The sequence below is a fragment of the Spinacia oleracea genome, chromosome 2, assembly GCF_020520425.1.
Source record: "Spinacia oleracea cultivar Varoflay chromosome 2, BTI_SOV_V1, whole genome shotgun sequence".
Lineage (NCBI taxonomy): Eukaryota > Viridiplantae > Streptophyta > Magnoliopsida > Caryophyllales > Amaranthaceae > Spinacia > Spinacia oleracea.
Window position 1 is genome coordinate 26,460,502 of NC_079488.1, and position 21,106 is coordinate 26,481,607.

The window sequence follows — 21,106 nt, forward strand, 5'->3', positions numbered from 1 at the left end:
TGGATGAAGCCATCCAAGTCATTGAGGACTATAATTTAGCATTTCTAGATCCGCGTGCATCCCGGGTCATCCCTAAAATATTGCTAGCTCAAGGCTATTTCCCGGGAACTCCGTTGGGCATAAGGAAGAAGAACTACATGTTCCATCCCCCACCCAACAAATCTACTCCCTTTGGCCTAGGCTATGAACCAACGGAGGAAGATATTGCTGACCACTTGTCTAGGCTACGCCTTAAGCCAGCCAAGACAAAACAAGCCACCCTTCTTCCCCCATATCAAAGAACCCTTAACGGTATGTTTGTCCGGGAAGGAGAAGAACACCCATGCTGCGACTTCCCTGAACCCTTCGTTCAGGATGGCCTGCTAAAACCCGGATTTGAAATTTTCCATGACTGTCATACTTCGGATGAGGCACCCCACCTCACCAAGACTGAAACAGCTGAAATATTGGACAACCAAGCTCTATGGACATCGTTTAACGAATCGAGGCCTATGGAGGACGAGACTGTGATGACTACCCTAGCTCTACAAGATGAAAGTTTCGATCCAACTCGGTTAATCGCTCCTACATCAACACTAGAAGAGGCCGAGAACGGATGGGTGAAGACATGTCAGTGGGCCAACGCAAAGGGAATAGAGTTCAAGATGAGTACAGGCGAAGGACCAAGGTTCTACGAGACTAAACCCAAGGCTTGAGCCATAGAGAGCACTTTAGAAAAACGCCTAGTAGTTCTTAGATGATAGAAAGAATAAAGCCCTAGATATGGTCCTAGGAACCCTTAGAATATTGATTAATTTATTTCAATGTGTTTTCCTTACTTTCCAAATTAATAAAGGCGTAAATTTTCTCCTAAAAATATTATTCTAACACTAAATAAGCACTAATCATACTTGCAAAAATCAAAAAGCGGCCCACTGTAGGCCCAATAGCAAGGCCCACTCGGTCTTGAATCGTGACATCGAAACCAATTCCCGAAAATCCACAAAATAAATCACACCATCCCCTCCATATTTCCAAGACATAAAGGTCAAACCAGTGCAACCCAAAGAAACCAAAAGAAATCAAATCCAAACAATGCAAATGTTGCTCAATTTTTTTTTTTTTTTAAACATGAACCCATCATCCCCATCATTAACAACACACACCCAAAAAGCCTAGGCAAAGATCTTCATATCTTCCACACCCTAACTCCATTTTCAAAGCCGTTTCGAGTCACAAATAGAGAAAATTAATCCGAACGAAAATGCGTCTAACGCTAACAGTCCAAAAAGCTTCCGAAATAGCGTCAAAATTGATTTATGATGAATAAAAGTAAAATGAAACAAAGAAAAATAAATAAATGCAAGAACATGTGAAGCAACGCGCCAAGAAATCTCCCCAGGAATCATTTTCAACGCCCAGAGTTGGGCGCCGAAATCTTTAACGCCCCAGCCTGGGCGCTGAATCTCTCTGCTTACCAAATTTTGCCCAGAAGTGCTCATTATTTTATCCGCACATACACGGAAAAATAACGAACACTTGGGGGGGTGCAGCACGTATTCACGTATTTAGATATACGTACCACAAAAAAAACACATGAAAAAATGATGTGCAAAATACATGTACTCAAAAAAAAAAAACAAATTTTTGTTTTACGGCAAAGCAGCAGATTAAAAAAAAATAAACTTCACTTATTCTACCGTTTCAAATAATATGTTTCCATCTCAGAACATACTTATCAAATTCGGCATCTTAGAATTTATTCTAGCTAGAACTACGCGCGACCTGATTCTAGGTTAAAGTTATTTAACAAGGATACGTAGGCAATCCTATTTATGGATTCGGTCCAATCAAATAAAAAATATAATGTGCATAAGTGTTGGAAGTAAGCAAATAAAAAAAGGAGAGAAGCAAAACGAAAACAAGAAAAATAAAATTACACCTTTATTAATATTTAAAAATAATAAGAAGGAAAACAAAAGTGCTAAGGAATGAAAAACAAACACAACTGAAATAAATAAAGGGCACCTACACCCTAACAAGAACTACACTACTCGAGTTCTTCCGGATCATCAAATAAAGTTTTATAGAGGGCAATGTTTGCGGGTCCACCTCCACAGGCTTATGCGCTGCCCCCATATAAATCTCCATAAGAACAGGCTCCTTGACACTAACTTCCAAGGATGCCAAGGCCTCGGAAACATTTTCAGTTTGAACGGCTATAGCCCGCTCAGCCTCAAGGGCACAAACAATGGTAGGGGAAGGATTATCAACATCAATTGGATTAGCCACTGGTTCTACTGGGGGCTGAACTTTCCTAACCCATACATTATTCCGGCGACGATCTCCGCGAGAGCTTGCATTTCTTTTGTGAACGGCAGGCCCCTTCATGTTAGGCACCTTTTTAGGCCTAGAACTTGAACGGGGAGGAACTTCCTTTCGCTTTCAATCAGGACGAGCTTTTACAGTCTTAATACCATGGTCGCGAGGATTAGCAGAATCACGGCTCTCATACTTAGCCCTACCTCGAGGTATCAAAAGCTCAGCCGGCTCTTCATTTCGAGCCTTGGTTCTCACAGCCTTATCATCGGAACTCATCCACAACTTGTAGTTTTCGGAAAGACCCACAAAGCCATCTCTAGCCACGGTCCAACGCGGGAGGCCACCATAATACTTAGCCCACGCTTGAACCCGTGCTTGTGAAAAGACCGCTACTTTAGGTGGTACCGTATCGGAAAACGGGATAGTCTGCCTTAAGCCGTATTGTCGCATGACTCGGTAGGGAAAGATGTAAACGGGCCGAGATAGCCCCAACAAAGAAACATAAACTAACACATCGGAACCCCCCGTCATAGTAGTCAAACCCCACCACGGTACCACCCACTTAATAGAGCATATGCCATGAGTGAAATAGGAGGCCCACTCGGCCTCGTCCTGGCCTTGGTGCAAATACTTTTGGTTACCCAAGGCTATAGGGCGATAATGTTTAGGATCGGCAGGAGCTTCTAGAAGCCTAAGTCGTTCCATGAGCCAAATCTGCAAAAAACGGGTACGATCAGAAAAATAATAATAAACGAAAGTCCTGCCTGGGACGCACTTTCAACGCCCAGGACCAGGGGCCAGAAATTCCGAAGCCCGGCTCTGGGCGCTGAAAATCAGCTCGAGGCAGGGGGCTGTCGAGGCAAACGAAAAAAGAAAAGAATAAAAAAATACATGTGCGAATAAACGATCGATTACCTGCAGCAACAGGGGGCTCCCCTTAAAAATTTCAGACTTGGCATCCTTTTTTAGCTCATCCGCGCTCAGCAAGGTCTCGGCAACAACCAACGGCATAATGGAATAGCAACTCTCCATCTGGCTGATCAAGGGGATCAACCTTATGTCACCGAACTCGCCATTGTTATTCGACAGTAAATAGTGGTTCAACAAGCAGAATACGAGTGCTCGAATGTTCAATTTCTGTTCGGTCATATTTTTACTAGGTCTAAAGTGATGTTTTACAAGCTTTGCCAAATTAACCTTATCACCCACAACGATCTCAGCGAGCATGTTAGCATCTAGTCCTAGGAAAGCCCCTATAGTTGTTTTACCCTCTTCAACAGTGTCAGGGTAGCAGGAATAGCATTGGTAGGATAACCAAAGATCGCGGCAAATTCATCTGGCAAAGGGCATACTTCATTGCCCCGAAAGATAAAAACATGGTGATCAGAATCCCAAAAGCTCAGGGCCGCATACAGAAAATTATAATCAATATTAATTTGTTGTAAGCCTAAGAATGCTTCTAAGTGGTATCCTTTCAACAAAGCCTTTTCTGTGGGATTAATGGCTCTTAGCCAGCGCCTAACAACTCGTTGGAGGGAGAAGGAAGGAATCGACATGGCAAGAGTAGGGAAGAATAAAAGCTAAGCAATTGCAAAAGAGAGGAAGATTGAGAGTGGTGAAAAAGAAAGACGTACTTAACCCCTATATATACAAGAAAGCATCGAGTGACATCCCAATCCCATTCGGAAACGCGTTAAGAAATCCGGAACTAAGAAAAACTGCCAAAATTGGATTTCCAGCGCCCAAGGCTGGGCGCCGAAATTTTTAACGCCTGGCCAGGGGCGCCGGAAATGTAGCCCAAGGCCCGGATCCTTCAAAACGCGGAGCAGGAAAGGACTTAAAACCGTGTTAGTAGACACGAGGCCCTGTTGTAATCAAGATCAAGCCCAAAGCACCTTTAGAGCCCGAATAGTGAAAACAAATGTTAAAGCTTGTCGAAACTTAGACTCATCTCAGAAAAAAATATGTGTACATTTTTCAAGGCAATATAGAAAAAATAAAAATCAAGGTCATTCTTCGAAACACAAAAACTAAAAAATCAAGTCGTTGGTTTCTCAAATTAAAAAGCGTTTATTTGTCAAAAAGATCAATCCGGGCCGAAGTAAGCTCGATGTGCTAATTATTGGAAAACAAAGCAAAACTTTGTCACCCGGAAAATGAAGTCGCACTCCACGACTTCATCAAAGTAGCATACCACTACAAAGATCGCTCGCACTTACGAGCACGATCCCAAACACAATCAAGAACATTACAAAATGCGTATCCCCAAGGAACCTCTTTGACAAGAAATGACCGTCAAGCACGAGTGCTTGGGGGCTCGAGAGAAAATATATATTTCAAAAGAGAGTATGCAAAGTTAAAACAAATATTCCCAGACTACGCTGTACGAAGTCCCGTGTTTGGATAATCTCAAAAGATAAAACCGGATTACAACCTCAAGACAAAGGTCGCCGTTGATACTTATACATAGTCCCCTAATCAAGGACCCAGGTAGTGGCCAAATTGAGCCGTAAAGACTAGCTCAAAACCATGAAAGATGATGACCACGAGACAATGGTCCGTCTAAGCACGTTGTCAACCCACATTAAGGTTGCAACTAAATCCGAGCATCCCTCGAAAAAATTCGCTCTTACAAGAATGAATAAAAAATTCTCAAAAGAAATCACAAGAACAAATGAAATAGGGACTTGCCCACCTCAATCGGGCAAGATCGCGGCACGTACCGCGCGAGTCTCGAATCGAAAAGACGAATTCAGGTTCGCTCACCTTCAGCGGGCGGGGTCTGCGTCACTAACCGCGCAGGTCCTCGGTTTTCGAAAATGAAAAGAAAATAAATTCTTCAAAAAACAAAAACAGGCTCGCCATCTTCAGCCGGCGGGGTCTACGTCACAAACCGCGTAGGTCCATATTTTCAAAACATCAAAACAGATTCGTCCACTTCTATCGGATGGGGCGTCCACCCTCAGCGGACAGGCTCGCCCACCTTCAGCGGGCGGGGTCTGCGTCACTAACCACACAGGTCCTTAGTCGCTGCAGCGATAACTTTTCTCGGTTTATCCTTTTCCAAAAATCAAAGGATGGTTTCCCTTTTTCAAAAATCAAAGGATGGTTTCCCTTTTCCAAAAATCAAAGGATGGTTTCCCTTTTCCAAAAATCAAAGGATGGTTTCCCTTGTCCAAAAACCAAAGGATTGGTTTTCCGTTTTTCCAAAAGAGAGCGATGTGCTGGATTTTCCTTCCTTTTACGTCCTATAAAATCAAGGGGGTTTTCTCGTTTAGCTAACCCTGAAAATGACATTCTTTAAAAACGTTTTACCTCGTAATTAGGCTTGGCCAAGCCTAGTTACACTTTATAGCTTTGATTTCGAAAACATCTTAGATACTTCCAATGACAAAGTGAGGGAGTTTCTATACTATCAGTTAACATATTCCAATGACACGTGAGGAATGTGTTAACACTTCAAGTGATGACCCTTAAGTCAAATGTTATCACTCGGGGGCTCGTGAGACCCTCGCAAAATAGGTCACCTACACCATGGCTTGTATGACGCACTCCGTCTTGTACTTTGACCATCGTCTCATCTCGAGACTTAGTCAAAGTGGGGGCTAACTGTAGACACCTACTTTTTGTCCCCATTCCCGAAAGGGAAGGTTCGATGATGAGAACATATATCTCCACTTGGCAACGCATCTCCTATAAAATAACGGATCTCAGTCACCCTTTCATTTCAGCCAAAGCTACTATTTATAGAAACCTGCTAAGAATAGTAACTGCCGTAAAAGGTACTTCCTCCGTTTCAAAAAGATCTTTACACTTACTATTTGCACGGACTCCGGTGCAATGTTTGACCGTTAATATATCTAATTTTGTATGGAAAAAAATTATAAAAAATTAATATTCTCAAAATGAATAACGAGACCAATCTAACAAGATCTTACATGTAACATTTTGATGTATATAATAGTGGGAATTTACGGTATAAGTTTTCATAATTTGGACACATTTTCCAATGCGTAAAGAACTTTATGAAACGGAGGTAGTAGTTGTTAAAAGTGGCAAAGTCATAAAAGATAGAAACCTGTCAGAATTAGGTGTTGAACTCCAACATAAATCCTAAAAGAGATAGAATTTGCATTCCTGGTATAATTCAAAAATAAGAGTTACGTATTAATTAAATTCCTAACGAACCTAGAGTTCGTAACGGGCCCAGACGCATTCCGTCATAAGTTAATACGCACTAAAAGACTCGGGTAAATCTCAAAAGCTCCGTGTTCTAAGAGTCCAAATCTGACAAAGAACTCGGCCCAGATCCCATTTTCAACGCCTAGATCTGGGCGCTGAAAATGCCTGGGGCCGTTTTATCTCCGGATTCTTTTTGGATTTGTATCTTAAAAATCTATCTTTCCACACACCCTTTTCCTATAAATACAGCCTCAAAACCGACGTGAAAGGAACACACAATTCCATAACCTGAGTATTGACTCTAGCCTTAAGCCTAAGCCTCACGCTGCGAAATTGATCCAGTGTTTTATCGCAATCGACCCAAAAGTCAAACAGAACGCATCCTGCCCCTTGTAGCTTGATGAATTAAGCCTAAATACTGGAACATTGCTTAGAGACCCGAGATTCGTTAAATAAAAGGAGAAATAGCAAAGCCAAGTGGTTAGTTTTCTAAGAACCACAATGCACCTCTCAAGGGTGCGTTGTAATGTGTCCCTCATATGATTTAATCTCTTTCATCACCCTTTTATAAAATTGTCAAACTATTAATTTGATTGATCTATCATGCCTAATAAGATAATACCTCGGACAATTGAATTATCATGCTAGGTACCTTAAATCAATCTAAATAAGATAATCACGATCGATTTAGTGTTATGTGTTGCATATTGCTAATATCAATTCAGAATAGTTTAATAGTTTAACGCATGTCCCTTCAATTATTTATGCTGAGCTAGTAAGGATAACCTGCCTCTGGAGTATTATCGATGAGCACTCCTCTCGGTAGCTACAGTCCCCCGAACTCTCAATCTCTGCCCTGCGGGTGTACATTGAGCGATCCCCACACCAGGGATCACAAGGGAACCTATGGCCGTTGTGGTCGAACATAATTGTACTCCCTTTATGTCACGATAACCGGGTTTTGTCAGTTTTTCTCATTATCGTTAAAAACTGAATGGCGCCTCCTATATTACTAGTCGATTGGGTGTAAACTCACATGAAATCCAATTACACTTGATCTGACAACGTCACGCCCACGAGGGACGAGGTCACGCATTAGCCTCGTGCTTTTTCGACCCCCTCACACACTACTTGACCAGTTGACGGCTCTTTCACTACCGACAATTGAAAGAACTAGTATCATCATTTTGTTCATTTTGCAAGGAATACATAGTTCCGTTATGTTCAATCTGTATGAAATAGTTAATTATATTATGTTCAATCTGTAAGAAATAGTTAATTATGTTATGTTCAATCTTACAACCTTTAAAAGCAAGAAGTTGTATTTCACTATTCATCCAATAGTGAAGTACCTGAAATACCCTTCAATTTCTTACAATTTATCGTTTTGCCCTCTTTCTCAGATGTGGACACGTCGTTCACAACCTTGACCCTCTTTTTACGTTTATCCCTGCCCTAAGTCTTTCTTCCTCCTCCTTTTTCTTGCTCGAGCTTCCCTCTTCTCTTTCCTCTTGCTTCTCTTCTTGGTATAATCTCATCCGCCATCTCCTATAGAAAATTTCCGACTACACAATTCACAAATGAAGGGAGGTTGGATCTATTAGATTGAGACTTTAGGTTTTAATTCAAATATCGCTAAGATTCTCCGCCTTCGATTGGTAAGCTCTTCCGATCTGAATTAATTGTTACAATATTCAATTGTTTTAGCAGATTTCTTCGGTTGCCCTGTCGAGTCGTCGCCGAGTATCCCAGCGCTGCCGCCTTCCGCACTGGTTGCTCACTTGCTCGTCGTTGTGGAGCCGTGGAGGGTCATCGGTCTCGACCAGGGGTGGAGCTCTCTACGGACTACATTGCAGATCGATTAATTGGGGTTTTGTAAGTTTGTTACTGCAATTTGGTGGGTTTTTCGTTTCTGATTTCTGGGTTTTGGGTGTTTAATTATTTAATTATTATTATTGTTTGATGATTGCTAAATTTTAGTCAATTTGATATCGGTAATATAGTTTCCTATGAATTTTATTTATACTCCGTAATAGTACAATTATAAATTTATAATGGCTATGTTAAGATCATGAATTATGAGTGAGGGGAGGACTATGGAATTTCACTAAATTTCAAGTATGAGGCAAAATGCGGGGATGGATGACTTGGATGAATTTGGTTTTATGAGATTTCTATTTGGTTAGATTGTATGATGTTTGTCGGGCGAGGTAGAGGACTTGATGAACTAAAGGGTGGCACTTGTTTTGCAGTACCGATTGTTTTGTAGATGATAGGAATATGCTAGAAGGGCACGAAAGAGGGGAGGGGAGACTGATTTGTTGGAGCTAATAGATGATGGAATACGATGAATTGATCTACAGTATTTTGGTATTGATGAACCTACATAAAAAATTAAAAAACACTTTGCAGTAGCTTGTAGTTTGAATGAGAATGTGAAGAGCAGTTACGAAACGGAAAATTAAAGGAATTAATCCCCATAACTAACGAAATATTTGATTAGCAATCTTGAGTTAAGACGGCTTCTCTCTATGGGCAGTTATTTTCATTAATAATGAGAACTCAAGCAAACTGTCATGACTGGAGAAAACAAAAACTTGAAGATATAATGAAATGGACCGTCTTTGAATCAATTAACTGCCTATGATATAATAAACAATCAGTAGCAAAAACAGATTTATTATTATATTTTAGTTGCATATCCAATAGGCATTTAATCATACATTAACCATATCATATCTTAGTGGCATCCTAAACCTCTCAAATATGATTTGTTTCATATGATTCTTCACTCAATTTGGTATAACAAAGTCTTTCAATTTAGGGCCTGTTGATAGATTCGTGTTGCATTGTATAATGTATATGAAACAAATACCTAGTTCGTTCTGTTCTGGTAGATGATGTGTTTCAATTTGAGTTGAATGGTCATTTAAATGCTCGGTTTCAATTTGGGGTGAATGGTCATTTAAATGCCGGGTTCAATTTTAAATAAATAAATGTCATTCTATAAATACAAAAAACAGTTGCATAGTGTTTGTTCTGTTTTACTAATGATACCCTGATTTCATTTTTTGTTCTATTCTTGTATGGTCATAGGTACTGTGGCAGCTGGCGCCGGATTCATCTTACCGCAGTTTGGTATCCCTTGGAATTACAAGCATTCAAGGACAGACCGTTGCTTCATTTGAGAGAGATGATGTTGGTCGTCTTCTTTTTCCTGCACAAGACAGGAGAAAGATATGCATCCACGTAATGATGATTTAATGGGACTTATAGTCCAGTTTTTCCCATCCGGAAGAAGCTAAAAGTAGCAGCAATGAGGTCCATACCTCAAACTAATATTCGAAAAATATGCCTTTTGCGGGGATCGTGCAAGTAGATAACTACAGGCCAACTGAAGCTCAGCTTGCCAGTGCTTCCACCAACCAAGCATAGTGTCTTCATCAAATCCTGCACCAAATATAAGGTCTTCTATCACTTTCCAGGCTAAGATTTCCTTAAATCCAATACCTATGAATAAGCATGGATGTGGCAGATCACCTATAACTCAAAGGTAACATTCTCGTTTTCTCAAAATCACAACAATTTCACCTGGATTTTCTTTTCTCCGCGGTATCTTAAATTTTAGGGACATATGGTTTGATATTAGCAATTGTCAATGTGTCAACTTAGATTATATCCACCAGGAGGTCTATATTGCATTTTTTGGCTGTTAAATCCTTAGAAGTAAGAAGATGCAATACATCCAGACGAAAGAATTACTGTGAATACCATATTACTTTTTCGTAGCTGGGCGTCACTTGAATCCCACTTGCTTGCCTTTTTGGACTGCAAAGTAATTCCACTTCGAAATTCGATAACTTACAATATTTGACAGTTCAAACTTCAAAGGATGTTGTTAATTTTCTCAAGGGTTGAATGTTTTTCAGCAATATGTTGTATATTCGATCACTTGTTTGTTCCATTTCGTTCCTGCCTCACTATTTGCTCTAATTCTCGGGTCATATTAGGCTAATTACTTTCATTTTCAGGACGAGTTCTTAAAGGATGTAATGTTATTTCTTATGCATCGTGGACACATTCATGTCATCCCTCAAGATGGGCTAGCAGAGTTCCTGGTGCCATTCTCAACTCCAAGTGTCTGGATCTTTACAACTTGTATAGAGAGGTATTTTGCAGTTTCTTTTGTTTCTGTAATTTGGTAATCTGATATTCTGATGCTATCAATGCAGTATGTTGATGTGGTTTTAATCAAATATTCTTCAATCAAAAGAATAGAGGCTTTAAGATTCAAATTTAAGCAAACATACCTTAGTCAATTGCATGATTGGCTTCAATTTGAACCCTAAATTAAAATCCCTAATCACAAAAACCCTAATTTGAGAGTATGCAAAATGGTGGTCTCTGTTATACTATTTTGACAGAAATCGCCGACAACCCATGTCTGGTGAAGTCTGGCTCCAGTTTCCCTCTGAGTTCTTTGTATCATTCTTTCTTTTTCCTCTTTGATCTGCATCTCTTAGCTCAAACGTCCACTGCCTTCTCTCAAGTCTTCAATTTCAATTTCAAAATATTTTTCTTACTGCGAGTTAGTTTGGTGAAATCTAGATTCCCTTCTGATCCCCCCCTTTCCAGTCAGCAATGTTATACGATTCAGTACTCGAATTTTTAATTCAATTTATGTTTAATGGTAGATTCCCAACATAGCACAAATCTACTTAGTTGGTTCATACGAGGAGCGTGAATTTTTATTATCTTTATCTTCAATTTCTAACGAGCTGATGTTTCCTGTCAAATATTGATACTGAAAGTTCCTTTCAAAAGTTTCTATTAGCAATGTTATATTGAATTTTTATTGCTTCTAAGTTTCTTAAATGAAATATAATTTTGAAATTTTAACTTAGGGAGCTTCCTTTATAACTACAGGAGGTAGTTTTCAAACTGGAGTCGAACACACTAGGAAAATGTAATGCTCCACCACGGAGAGAGTTTGCTTCGTTGTTGCTTTGCATTGATGTGGCAAAAATGGTGATTAAACTAAGATGGACAACAAAGGTATTCTTAAAATAATGTTAATGTTAATGCTTTCTGCACAATTTATGGGTGTTCTTTTGTCTGATTCGAAGTGCTGAGATACGATATTCAAATATCGGTAATTGCAAAAGAATTATGTTTTTGGGAGATGGTTTCCATTCATTGTGTACAAATACGTAAAATCTCAATTAACCTAGGGGCAAAGCGCGGCAAACACTAACTATAAAATCGAAAGAGAGGTTCAACCTAACGAATCATTGTATTAGGTTTTCAACAGGGAGGGTTGAAAGCCAGATATTTGTTTACGGTATATATTAGTCTTAGCGAAGTTGATTGAAATTCTTCCTTTAATTTGTTGTCATTTTTTTCCTGTTACTACTCCCAAATCCCAATAAGACTCGAAAGACTTTAAATGCACTGGGTAAGGGCGTAACATAATATTTTTTTGCTAAACATTCAGGTCATGTATTTTTCCATCGCATGTTTTTGTATACTGAAACTTGAAGTGTAGGCAAGTGCTGATTAAAAATGGGTAATTTAGTGGATACTAGAGATATTATGTGGTAGGAACTTGTCAATGTACGTGGGCTATTGCTCCTCTACGTCTTATGTTTTTAGAACTTTCATAGAGGATATGTTTATGATGGTTTTATCTTAGACATAGAGCCAATAACGATTAAGAAGGAAACTTGGCTACTACATATCGCTACTCTCTCTTTCATGTCTCTTGGTTATTGTTCAAATACTACTGATTAGGGAACTAATTGTCTGCAATTCATGCTAGACAAGCGATACATATTGAATTCGGAAACGGGGATACTATATTGGCAGTGCGGATGGTGCTTTTGCTTACAAATATCAGTAGATTTGATTTATGATATGGATGCATCTGCTAGTTTGAGCAAAATTTTACAATCTTTGATATGTTCATTTATCATAACAAGTCCATTTTTTTCTTGCTGCACGTGTTCATATTGTCAATAGTCTCTCTGGTGTGGTTTAATAGAAGTCTAGCTGGTATATTACCAAGTAATACCCTCATCTTAAATCTAGATCATTATTCTTTCACGATACAATCTGAGATACTTAACCTTAATGAGTGTTATTTCTTCTAGTGGTGAAATCAAGGAAGAAGATAATGTAGATGACAAATTGGTACACTAAAGCAGTATCTCTTTTAAACCATCTGCTTCTTTGCTGTTAGACTGTGATTGCCCCCAACCCTACCCCCCTCAAAGTCAGTTTGTACTTGATTTGATTGTGAAGGTGGATTAATACGAAAATACAATGTATAGCCGTACATGGTAAATAACGATAAAAAGGTTGTCCCAAGATTTACTAGAAGAACAATGCTGTTTAATTTTCACTATTTGATTTTGGATATGAGAAGTTGTCAATAAGCTTTGCCATTATTTACTGCTCTTTTTGGCTGGAAGTAGCAGGGAATAAAAGTAGGGATCCCACATCCAATTCTTGATATCCGAGTTAGAGAAACCTCACAATGTTCTGTCTCGTGACAGTTGATAGTTAAATAAGCTGAAAAGAGTGGGTAAATATTTTCCAATAGGTGTGCGCGTACGTAAATCTTTAGGTATCCCGTTCAGGTTTTAGTTATTTTCATGAGTAAATGTGTGCCTCCATTAAATACTACCTATATTCCTATTGCAAGATCCCAACTCTTTTGCTAACTAATAGTAGTGTCACTCATGTGCTAATTGTATTCCATATTTATCTTTCTAAAGGGAGCTGAGGGACGTAAACAAATAGGCATCTGGAATTATAAAGGCAAACAATATTAACATAACGTCGGGCGAATGCTGGTTTGGGTCTTTATTATTTGAAAAAAATTGTATGCATATTAGTATATGATGCATGATAATGATTATTTTAACAAATAATGTCTTTTCCCATTAAAAAGGTGTCATGTAGGTTGCAGGCCTTGCGGCTCCATGTTTATCAAAATAGATAGCTAGGGGTCATGTAAGTTGCGGTCATTGCGGCTCCATGTCTATCAAAGTAGTAAACACTATGTTGGTCAGTTACTTCTTTTCCTCTTTCATTCTCTTTTTTATTTTGTAATGTGTTTAGCCAAATGCTCTTCTTTAGCCCTCCTCATACCGATTTAGGTCTATTCTATTTTATGTTGTTGATAAACTTATTTTAAAGAATTTTAATGGTCTGCTCTTCCAGTACCGGAGTCTTTTGAGGGAATTTGAACTTCCAGACTACACATATATATTCCATTATTCTTTTATTATTACTTTTTTTTTCTCCTGAACTATTCTGCTTGATATTCCAAACCTTTAAAATGCGTGAACTCAAAACACTATGCTTAACAATAGTGTATTGAGTCACATTTAGGTGAAATTCACTATTCATAAGGAAAGTTTTATTTTCCTTCCCTTTGAAAGCTCTATCAGCCTTGCTCAATCAACCATGGTTCGATTCTTGGTCCTTACATATTTCCAAAATTTTGCTATCCCTTTTCCCCTTTCCTTTCTTTCTTCTGATCCACCTCCTGGATCGTTTTCGATTTCTAACCTAAGATCCTCTCTCCTCTCACCTCCGCCCCCTCTCCTCAAATCAAACTCCACAACGAGCCACCAAATTTCGATCTTCCCACCACCATTCATGTGCCGTTCGTCACAAACTCAACCAGGTGGTGGCGGTGCTGCGTTCGAGCTGAATCGTTTCTTCGACGGCAGATTTTTTTCCTGTCGGAACACCAAGACGCAACTCTTCCTTCTCCATCCAACTCCGTCACACACAACAAGACTTGTTCATCGAAAAACCCTAATTCCTCCGAGTTCATCTTCATCAACATCAATGCGATCCTGAATTTTCAGCAAATTCTCTCTCCTCCTCTGCCATGGCTGCCTTATGCAGGCTCATTCCCTTCCGCTTCCGTGTTTTCTCTCGGACTTTCAGTACTTTTACCCTTGAAGGTTTTTTTTCAGTTTCTCCTGAAATTCAACTTTTCTTGTATCGAATTTGGTTATGATGTGAGTATTTTGATTTTTTGATGAGATGAGTTCAATTTTCAGGAATTAGAGGGAGTTTGCGGCATTTCAGGGACCAGAAAGTGCTGAAGATCGAGGACGAGGTCTGGATGTTGTTTTTTTCATATGAATTCTCGATTTTAGTAAAATTACTCACAAGATGATCTCATATCATTTAGCCTTTTAAAATTCAAATGATCATGATCATTTAGAAGGAGGGAGGTAGATTTAAATAGTAAGACTCCGGGAAAACTGGTTTTCGGGTTTGTCTTTTATATTAATTTTTTACTAACTTTGTAGATTCACATGTATTTCAATAGCTTTATTTTCCTCATATTTCCCTGTTAAAGTGTTTACCAAGTGCTGTTTGTTTTATCGCGACACATGTTATTGTCAAGTGGGTCTTAGGGTTTGTGACCAGCCTGAATGACGAGATTCTCACATTTGCTAAAAGTTTGTGATGCTAAGAATTCTGTTTTACACATTTTGTTTTGTACTTAGAATTGAGAATTATATGGTGATTCTTTCAATTTCAGTAACTTTTCTCGAGTTATGTTTATCATGCAATTGTTCAACTCGACTTGCAGGCTGCAGCAACTATGACATCAGTCTGAGAATTAGAAGAATATGGCAGATCCAATTGCGAGGGTTTCTGCTCAAGTTGGTGCATTGTTGAGAAATGGGCTGCAGCAACTATGACATCAGTCTGAGAATTAGAAGAATAAGCGGCTTGATGATCGATGGGAATATGCTTAATGGTTTGTGAAATTGTTGTTATTATGGCTAATTATGTTTGTCTATGATTGTTTATGCTCTTTATTTTATCTGAATTTATGTATTATGACTGAATTTCAGAGATAACCAATCAGCGGAAGAAGAAGAGGAGGAGAAAGAAGATGTTGAGAAAGTGGAGTTGTCAATGAATGCACAGTTTAGTGCAATGCAACTGTGTCCTTCAATATTTACATCTGTGGAAGATAATGTAAACCCCTTTGTTTCTCTTGCTTGCTTTTTTTTTCCCATGGATTTTTGGGGTTTTATGTTTGATTGTAAGTTTGTCATAATAATTCTTTTGCTTGTAGGTTCAATGTTTTGTCAATCTCTCCAGTTATTCGTCCGTAGAGCGATATTGAGTTGCGAAAGGCTGACTATAATACTGAACTCTTGATGCCATTGGATAACATACCCTTTTCCACGAGCACTGAGAGAGAAAGAACTGAAGATAGTGTATGTTCGATCACATACTGTAAACTTCTTTTTCGTCTTAGCATCTTGTGGTAAATGTGTGGTTTATGTTCTAGAATCATAGTTAAGGCTCTTGTTTTTATCTTTTATATACTGATGTTTGTAGTCACTATTTTTGCCTATTAGCTATAGCATTGGAGCAAGTTTAGGAATATGATAATTTTTCTTTGCCATATATTGATAGACAATGAGCTTTCCTAAGCCTCGCGCTTGACATTTTTTTGTTACATATGAACTTTGAAGCAAATGAAATTTCCATAATGGTTCCATTAGCTATCACCTTATCATATGTTTGTTCTTCCTCTGTTCCATTGTCCTGACTTTCTTATTTCAGGTATTCAGGAATAAGTTGGAGTTTTTTTGCTGCCGGAAAAGTTTCTTCATCGTTTCCCCCACCCGATCTTCCGGAGATTGCATTTGCTGGTAACTGATTTCTTTCCTGCTTTTCTCTGCCTTTTCATATTTCTTAACCTGGCTAGCTAACAAGACTAGGACCACTGTTTTCATTAAGTAGGTCCACTATTTATTCGTTATATTTACTGACATGGCAAATGAATTACTTGATTCTAAAGTAAATCGTATATATCTTTTTAAATTCGTCGAAATAATACGAAATAGGCCTGCTTTGGTTATATATTAGATAGATTAGTTTTTAGAGTTTTAGTATTATAAGGTTCCAATAATACTACATAAAGTGTTGACCTGGAATTTGATGAACCATTAAAACTGAGTCATTGTGAATTTGTGATTCGTGAATACTTTTGCGTACTTGCACGGTTTTGGTTTGGACTAGAATTACAAATTGTTAGTTTGGAGTTTGGAGAATTTGTGATTGAAATTTGCATTAACCATTAAAAATCGGTTTCAAGAGTTCAAATTAGGTATTCTTCTTGTTGCTTCTTCATTCTTGCTAGAGTTTGTAGTAGTTGGTTCCTTATTTCCGTGTACAATTTATCAGAAAAATAAAGAAAAAAAACAAAGTGTAGACACATCTGATATGTCTGCATTGACATTCAATTTTTGTGTGGGTATACTACTTTGTTCGTATATCTTTGCTAGATGACAATAAGAAAGTTACAAAATTTATTTTCTACTAATGATATTTTTACAGAGGAAAAGGAGGATGATTTTTGTTTTGGAGTCGAGCCTAGACTAAATCTAGATCTACCTATGAATTGGTGCCAGAAAGGTGTTTACAAGGAGTAGTCCAATCATGACAACATCTTCAAGGATCTTACTGCTTTCACTTCACTTTTGATATTGGTGTTGTTTTGCTACTACTGCAGCGCATGATCTAAGATAGATGCGTGGCTTAATTGCGTTACTTCTGGTGTAGGGGAGACATTTTTGCCTTGTTCATACTTTTCATGTGACATACTTCTCATATTTCTGACATTTAATGAGATAGTATTCTGTCATATTTCATAATCATACCAATTATCATCTGTGTGAACTCGACTAAAATTGATATACACATTTTGCAGATATGTCAGTGTCAAAAGTGCAGAATCTATGGCTGCCGTTAAAGTGTCTTTTGCGTCTGTCAGTATGGGAGACGAAAAGCCCTTTGCCTTAATCTTCAGACACTAATAGGTATTCTCTAAATATTCTAGCTTAAATCTTATTGAATCAATTAGGGAGAAAACTTGTGTGCTTATTAGGAACTGTTTTAAAGAACCTGAATTACATGTTTACAAGGTTGTGTGCAATTAAGTTAATTACTTGAGCTTTGAACGATTTGGGATCATTGCTTATAAAATTTTGAAAGCTGGTCACAGAAGGCCATGTCATCTATCACATAGTATCATCTTATGCCAACTTTGCATCTATTTTGACTCTTTGAATCATGTGTGGTTCATTTTAAAATTTTGAGTAATTTAGATGGTTTAGGTTTTCATATCTAATGATCTTCGTTCTGGTATGTTGCTTTTAAACAAGTTGAACGGTATAATGGAAAATTGCCTATGGTTTTTGTTTTGGAGACTGTTTTTTACCCAATTGATACCATAAATACCCAATTGCATGCATGTTGAATTATGAATGGCTTTATATTATTGAAAGAAGAAGAGTGAGCTGCATTTTATAGAGGAATTCAACCAAGTGTTTTCCTACATTTGTACTCGGCTTGGTTTCGTTTTTTAGAGAATTGAGTTTATGATGTATGATGTATGTATCACAAATTTAATGCAATAACCCCACTTGAATTCGCCAATCTCTGTACCTTGGTGTTCATTTTGGTTTCGTAGGTAAGCTTTTTTCGGTTGGATTTACATTTATATTAGATTTTTTATTGTTAGCTAGCGTTATCTTTTGTACTCACACTGCCATTTTTTTGTCTAAATTTTCTTTTATTGACCTTCTCACCATATTCGGGGTTTGATGTAATTATTCTCCAGTAGCTCAAAGCAATTAATGTCTTTTGAAGCCCTTGATTGGCTTTTGTCTTTGTTGTTAGTTCGTTGTGCTATAGAATCTGGTTGTTTTGGAATTCAAATGTTCAGTACCTTTCCTTTTTGTACATTTTTTGATAATCATCCTATTATTGTAGATTCTTTGTTTTGTACACTTGGTAATAAATTAATTTAGCCAGATTTTTTTGTCTTGGCAGGAAGTATTTCAATTAAGGATGCCAAACACATTGTAAGCTTATTGTTTTGTTTTAGTTGCTTGAATATTGGAGCACTCTATAATGCCTTACAATGGAAAAGTAATACTGAAAATGGTATGTTTTGGGCAGCTGATTTTGAATTGGCAGGCCAACTTGTGTGGCCTGGAGCAGTGTTGATTGAATAACTGGTCGAAAAATGCTGAGATATAAATAAACTTCTCAAAAAATGCGTGATTGTACTGACTACTAATTAGGGTCGTGATTATCAGATTATGTTACAAAAATGCATTTTTTAACCAAAACATATAATAGACCTTGCAGATAATTCGAGTGTATCTCATGGCTAAATTGACAACAATACTGTTTAAATTGCTTAGGCTTTGTTATCATTTTTTTTTATGGTTAAAACACAAATATAGATTCACTATTTATCATTTTTCAGTATATACTGTAAAATGACATTCGTTTTAGTTTTCAGAATAGTATAAAAGACATTCTTTTTATCGCGATCCTACAATACTTTCCACATACCTTTTTCTGTGTAGTTTGTTTAGGTCATGTTTTATAGAGTGTAGTGGGTAAAGGAGACTCTTAGGATTTATAAATTCCCATTGATATGAAAATCTATATTCCCGTGTTGTTAAAGTAAATAACCTTATTCCCTGTGTCGCATCGCCTCTCATCTCATATAACCTAATTGTGTTAAACTATTAATATTTTTGTACAGACTAATAAGGCAGTTGCTTGTTCGGAGTTCAGATTACAGCATACAAAGATGCCCTCCAGCACAAAGGGACTTATGAAATCACATATGCTCCAATCCAATCTGCAGACTAGCAGTGGAAACGAAACGAATTTGAGATGATATGAGGAAAGACTATATATGGTAATGTTAGCTGATTATGATTATGATAAACTCTTGTTTTAGTTGTTCGTGATAAACTCTTGTTTTAGTTGATTGTGATAAGCTTTTGTTTTAGCTATTTTTGATAAACCCTTGTTACTGGCAATGAATGTTGATTGATACTAGAATCATTATCGGTTGTTCCCTTGATCAAATACAGATTAGTGTCCTGGTTAAAAAACACTACTCACTACATAGAGTTGAAGATGGGAGGTGGGCTCCCATAACTTTAGATGTATTCAATTACTCATCCAAGTTATATGTTGGCCATTGTTTCTTAGTGAGGCTCGTATAGTAGCTTCATTGCGGCCAGTGGCGGATCTAGAATCAGCAGTGGCATTGTGTTTGAATTTTGGTTTGCAAGATTAGCTATTGAGGCAGTAGTCATGCTTGTTACTTTTAATCGGTCTTTTGGTGTTGTATTCTTTGTGAATCCTTGCTGGTGCTTCTAAATGATACTGACAGATTTATTTTTGTAAATGTTTTTGCAGGGATAAGGTTTCATACAAGTTTCCTCTTAACAAGTAGAGATGGCAGCTTCGGAAGAGAATAATTCATTGTTTCCTATACTTATTTTGAGTATGATGACATTCCCTTTAGTGCCTTATAAATTTCAAAACTGTGTCGTTTTGTGAAGAAGAACGCGGAATTTTTTCATTGTCAATGTGCCAATGTGCTGTATGCTCCCGCTCCGGAAAATATACCATAAATCATTATTGTAATTAATATAATAATATATTAATAATCTGGAAAAACTTTCAAATTGTAATTACTATATTATGACAATAATAATTTTACAATTTTTTATTTTGCTAACTTGGGGGACGGCGCGCGTTAGCGCGCCGGCCAACAACTAGTTTGTACAAAATAGAAGTATTTGTTTCATATTAATTGCATGAAAAGGCTAAAAAAAAGTAGGAAAAAACGAAAAATTATCTCAATTTCAAGGTTTTCCAAGTCAAAAATATCGCCTGTTGCAATCAAAATATGTATTCTAATTTCATTAGATACACGTGACACTAATAAAAAATCAAATGTATTTGAACCAAAATAATATCATAAAAGGTTGAGAGAAAATAGTAAAAATGAGGGTCATGTTTTTTTAGAATGAAAAAAATAAAAGTTAAAAGAGTTGCGTCAAGTAAAATCAAATTGCGTTTAGCAACCGTGTAATTCTTTTATTAAAAGAGTAAAAGAAATATGAAGTTAATTAGCATAATTCTTTTATTAAAAGAGTAAAAGAAATATGAAGTTAATTAGAGATAATAGATATATGCATATATTTTGATTTATTTGTGGAAAAGAGATGCAAATTTAGTCGAAGTATCAGATTTATTGCGTTTATATTTTTTTTTTCCTTAAAAGAATGTTAAGGAGGAAACAAAAAGGGAAATAGGTTTGACGGGAAAAAATCGCGCCAGGAAGTGACACATGTCATTCCTAGTGTCTATTTTAGTATATAGTAATAATAGATATTCATCATTAAAATACTCTAGCAAACAACAAATAACGGATTAAAGATGTTCGTCACTAATTTTAGATTAATGTTCATCGTAAAAATGAAAAACTCCAAATTGGAGCTTCTGTTTCTAGGGGGACAGGAAGCTGATTTGGACTTCGGGAAATAAAAAGCTACATTTTCACTTACCCTTTTTAACGTAGTTTCATCTTTTTATGTAGATAAACATGCTTAAAGTTTGACAAAACAAGATTATGTTCTACTCGACTTATTTTGTATTAATTTATATTATCTGAATTTAACTGAACTTAATCCGTATATGAATTTAACTTATTTGAACTTATTTTATCTAGAAAAAAACTTATTTTGTCTGA

The 21,106-nt window shown here is 37.3% G+C and overlaps 1 long non-coding RNA gene across 17 annotated transcripts; it reads left to right on the forward strand.

Moving 5' to 3' along the window:
• Positions 1-7,923: 7,923 nt before the first annotated feature.
• LOC110790667 (uncharacterized) lies at positions 7,924-20,080 on the forward strand. Of its 17 annotated transcripts, none has more exons than XR_008927593.1 (15): positions 7,924-8,073; positions 8,194-8,380; positions 9,580-10,036; positions 10,515-10,651; positions 11,410-11,538; positions 13,260-13,551; positions 14,562-14,620; positions 15,104-15,274; positions 15,372-15,498; positions 15,599-15,743; positions 16,096-16,184; positions 17,246-17,354; positions 18,370-18,401; positions 19,097-19,255; positions 19,765-20,080. It is a non-coding gene; the product is annotated as an uncharacterized lncRNA (long non-coding RNA). The 17 variants fall into 17 exon arrangements; XR_002533859.2 differs by having other exon boundaries at positions 7,939-8,380; positions 13,260-13,337; positions 13,436-13,551; XR_008927594.1 differs by having other exon boundaries at positions 7,939-8,380; positions 13,260-13,337; positions 13,447-13,551.
• The last annotated feature ends 1,026 nt before the right edge of the window (positions 20,081-21,106 follow it).